The sequence below is a fragment of the Miniopterus natalensis genome, chromosome 10 (genome assembly GCF_054644295.1).
Source record: "Miniopterus natalensis isolate mMinNat1 chromosome 10, mMinNat1.hap1, whole genome shotgun sequence".
In the NCBI taxonomy this organism is placed as follows: Eukaryota; Metazoa; Chordata; class Mammalia; order Chiroptera; family Miniopteridae; genus Miniopterus; species Miniopterus natalensis.
The window spans coordinates 12,144,951-12,150,239 of record NC_142090.1 but is presented as its reverse complement, the minus strand read 5'-3'; positions in this window follow the sequence as shown (position 1 = coordinate 12,150,239).

Sequence of the window (5,289 nt, the reverse complement as noted above, 5' to 3'; positions counted from 1 at the left end):
CGCTGCGCGAGCGCCGTGAGGGGTCGGGGCGCGCTAGGGGCGAGGGGGCGGGGCCTCGGCCGCACGGGGGCGGGGCCAGGCGCGGGCGCCCGGCGCGCCGTGGACAGCCTACCAACCTCACGCACTGCGCAACGCCCGCCTGAAGCCCCGCCCCTGGCCCCGCCCCTGGCCCCGCCCAGGTGGGCGGGGCATCACCGCCCTCCCAGAGGAGCGACTGGAAGAGGGGACGCTCCGGGGAGTTTCCCGCAGCGCGGGCAGCGGCTCCGTCCTCTGGGTCATTGACCCGGCGGCCGCCGTCCGAGGCCAGCAGGGCCGGGCCTCAGGGAACATCCCAGGTGGTCACGAGGTGGGCGGGGGCCTGAGGCGCCCTGCTCGCGGGCGGTACCTCGCCGATCCTCTGAGCCCCACCCCACTTTGCAAACGGGGGAACCTGGAGCCCCGAGAGCTGAAGTGACTTGTGTGAGGTCACACGACCGAGCGTGTCATTAGAGTTCTAGCTGCCCCCAGAGCCTTGCTTTCATTGATAAGACTAATCAGGCACAAGGCAAGCTAACCAAGATACGCCGTTAGGAGAAAAAATAGGCAAATGTCAAGACGGTATATATATATTATTTTGTTTTACCCAGTTTCTTGTAAAACAAAATAACAATAAGCAGGGGTGTGTATGTGTTTGTGTGTACATTTTTTAAATTAAGAAAGACTATACACTAACCGCTTATAGTTGTTGTTTTTCTCTGCGAGGTGAGACTTTCACTTCCTCTCTTTTGTTTGTTTGAAATTTTTACCAAGTGTATATGTTTGTAACCAGGGAAAGAGCCAATATCTTTGAGCCTTACTTTTCTCGTCTATAATAAAACAGGGACAGCTACAAAAGAAGTGTCTGCCATGCCCAGTGGTAATGAAAATTTAACAAGATAATGTAAAACGCTTAGCACAGTGACCTGAACGCTTAGCATCAGTTCAGCTCAATGTTTGTTCCCTTCCCCTTCCCTCCAACGGTACAGCTTTCTGTATTTGTCAAAGCACAACTCAGGATCATTGCTGCTGCTCTGCCCAGACCCTTCCATCCAACTATATGGAAATTTAGGTCCAAAGGGGTGCTGATCTGCATTAGAGAAACCCCGAAAGGTGACACCCAGCAAGCCCAAGCAAGACAAGGTAGAGACTTGGTCCACCCTCTCTGCCTGCTTTACTTTTCTCCACTGACTTAAATAACCCCCAGACAACCTCCCTTGTCCCCCAGGGCAGGAAAGAAGAGCCACCTTTGACAACTGGAAGCACCAAACCCAATTCTACTTTGACTGGAATCTCAGATCATCAAAAGTCAACTTGGGAGAACCCAACAAGTAGCAACCACCAAAACCTCCCCTACAGGAATGTTGTGAATTAGATTTCCCTCAGGGCACCTAAAGTGTCTACAAGGAAAAAGAAATCCTAAACAACCAAAATATTCAACATTAGAGAAAAGCTGGACTAAATTATGCTACATCCATCCCGTGCAATATTATGCAGTGGTTTAAAAATCATGTTTTTTTCAAAGACTATTTAATTACTTAGACAAATAGTCACACTGTGTGTTAAAAATGTAAGATTGATACTCCAGAAAAAAAAAAAATTCCGTTTCTTATCAATTAAACGTGATTACTATATGACTCAGTAATTGTACTCTTGGGCATTTATCCCAGAGAAATGAAATCTTTTTTTTTTTTTAAATATATCTTTATTGATTTCAGAGACAGGAAAGGAGATGGAGAAAGAGATATAGAAACATCAATGATGAGAGTCATTGATTGCCTGTAGCCCGCAACCTGGGCATGTGCCCTGACTGGGAATCGAACCCGATCACCTGGATCTTAGGTCAATGCTCAACCTCTGAGCCACGTCCAGTCCGGCGCGAAATGAAATCTTATCTTCACATAAAAAGTTGTACACAAATGTTCAAAGCAGCTTAATTCCTAATAGTCAAAAACTGGAAAACACTCAAATGTCCTTCAAGTCATTTTGGTAGAAACTGAGATAAACGGGGCCAAAAGACAATACTGTGACCCAGAGCATGCTCATCCTAAATGCTCACTTCCTCTGGCCATACAAACTGTGGGCCATCCACATCATGAAGTATTATCCAGCAATAAAGAGAAATTAATTAGTGAAACATACACATAAATCTCAAGGAAATCATGCTGACTGAAAAAAAGTCAATCCCAAAGATTGCATACCAAAAGGTATGATTCCATTTATATAACATTTTGAAAAGACAAAATTTCTATAAAATGGAGACCAGATTAGTGGTTTCCGGGGGGCAAGGATAGGTGGGGGCATAAGAGAGGAAGGGGGTGTGATTATAAAGGGCAAAATGAGGGGTCCTTGTGGTAATAGAACTGTTCGGCACCTTGACTGTGGTGGGATAGGGGAGCCTACAACATGTGATAAAATTGTAGAGAACTAAACACACACACAAGCGTGTACAATTAAAACAGGGAAACTTAAATATCGGTGGATTATAAATGTCAGTATCTTGATTGTGATATTGTACTATCCTTTTGCAAGATGTTACCATTGGGGAAAACTTGGTAAAATGTGCATGGGATCTCTTTGTATTATTTCTTACAACTGCATGTGAATCTACAATTATCTCAAAATAAAAAGTTTAATTTTAAGAAGTGTGATACAGAACTGTAGATGCAATAAAATTGCTTTATATAATATTTTTGATATAAACATACACACAAAATATTTGCAATCATTGCCTTTAGGTAGTTGTGTTGGCTTTTATGGGTGACTTCTGACTTTGTCTTTATACTTTTTAATATTTTTCAAATTTTGTACTATAAACACATACTCATTTTATTTTATAAATATAATGAATATCTTTAAACATAGCATGTTCATTTGTCATAACAATGATATCTGAGTGCCAACTCACGCAAAGATTTTATCAGCTAACCCCAAAACTTTTAAATAAAGACTACTGCCAAATTAGGAATTCCCAATCCTGAGATTATACAACTCAGTTTTGGAAACAAAATACAGGACCTCACACCTGAACTCTTGTTATCAAGTTACATCATTTTTCTGGCTCCCAGCTTCCTCACCTGCAAGGTACAGGCCTTGGATCAGAGGAAACCTGAGGTCCCTTCAGCTCTTACAGTCCACAAACCACATGCTGGGAACCTTGGTCAGTCTGTTTAGAGATCATGGGTCCCAAAGCCTGAAAGTGAACCACCTTCTCTCAGACCACTGCGACCATATCCCTTGAAGAGTAGTTCAGGTTAGAGTCAGCAGAGTCCCCACTTGCACAGGGCAGAAAACCACCAAGAATGGAATTAGACTCCAACAGTAGGAATCCATTGGCTTATGAGTCTATAAAATCATTCACTTTCACTTCTGGGACAGTTGAAGTCTCCTAGGTTAATAAGTAATATTGCCTTCACAAGCATCAAGTGGAGGGCAGCACAGGGGAATCCTACTTCTGTTGGCAAACTTCCTAAAATACAACTCCTTGCTCTGTGCAATCCTGCTTCCACCTTCTGCAATAGCTGGCCTACCTTCTCTTTCTCTCTCTCTCTCTCCACCCTGATACTCTGGAGAACCCTGACTAATACACCTTGCAAAAGGTTTCTTCACTTTCAAATGAATGCACTATTCCCTTATAGTTGCCTAATACAGGGAATATTGTGCAACGGTGGAAACAAATGAGGTAGATCGCTATGTACAAATAAAATGCATCTCCAACTCATACTATTGAGTGAAAGCAGCAATTTGCAGAGTGATACTCATGTAAATTTCTTTCCTCCAAAAAAAAAAAAAAAACTAAATAAAACTATATATTCCAAGGGAAAATACTTGTAGGAATGTAAATGTTTAGCAAAGGATCTGGAAGTATTCATAGCAAACTAATAACACGTTAATTATATAAAGGTGAAAAGACCAGGGTGGGATCAAAATGTTTTCATTTTTACAATGGGCATGTGTATTAATTGAGAAATTAAAATAAATTTTATAAAGAAAATTAATCAAGAAGTTGACATATAATTTCATTTACAAGAACTGAACTTGCCAGCCCCATGGTCATGTTACTGTGGGGTGTGAGGGGGTATTTCAGAGTAGGACCTATGTTACTGTGGGGGGGCGTATTTCACAGTAATATCTATGTTATTGTGAGGGGGTATTTCAGAGTAGGCCTTTGTTACTGTGAGGGGGTATTTCAGAGTAAGATCTATGTTACTGTGAGGGGGTATTTCAGAGTAGGACCTTTGTTACTGTAAGGTGGTATTTCAGAGTAGGATCTATGTTACTTTGAGGGGGTTATTGCAGCTCAGGATCTATGTTCTTATGAGGGGGTATTAAGGCAGGATCTATGCTAATGAGAGGGAGAAGTCAGGGTCAGAAAGTGATGGTAAGTGTGTGGATGTTGCCAGGGAGAACTTGATTGTATCCAAAGCTGGTGAGAGGTCATCTGGAGGTCTCAGGGTCACCAGAAGTTCATGAGCAGAGCCTTCTGCCTGGGAGTTGTGGGGAAGGTTGACTGAAGTAGACAAAAAAAATCTGCATTTTCAATAAAGAAATCAGGCTGCTTTATGTAAGGAAGCCTCTTAGTAACATCCCATCCCAAGGCTGCATTTCTTCTGGGTGCAGATCTGCTCTATATGGTGGTGGTGGTTGAGAGGTGGGGTGAGGGTAACTAGAGGAAAGGCTGGGCAGGTCTGTGTCTGAACTTGTGTGTTCTCTCAGTGCAAAGGTAAGGCTCTCCAAGACAGAGCTGCCCAGAGTCCTCCCCACCCCCTGTTCCCATGGGGTCCCAGCAATGCTGTGATGGGACTGATGGTGGGAGGTGAGGAGCAGGGCCAGGCAAGAGAAACCAGGGAGTGGGGAGAGGGGAAAGAACAGTTCCTCAGGGGTCCTCAGAGATCCTGGGTCAAAGGCTGCCTGAGAGCCAGAATGGACAGGGCCTTGACCTAGGCAGAATTTTGGAGTGAAATCATTTTATATTTACCTTGAAAAGAAGAGAACTGACTCTCACTGCATGCTTTCCATGTGACAGGTTCTTTTTTTCTTTTTTCTTCTTTAAATATATCTTTATTGATTTCAGAGAGAGGAAAGGAGAGGGAGAGAGATAGAAACATCAATGATGAGAGAGTCATTGATCGGCTGCCTCCTGCACGTCCCCTACTGGGGATCGAGCCTGCAACCCGGGCATGTGCCCTGACTGGGAATCGAACCCCAATCGCCTGGATCCTAGGTCGATGCTCAACCGCTGAGCCACGCCCAGCCGGGCCCATGTGACAGGTT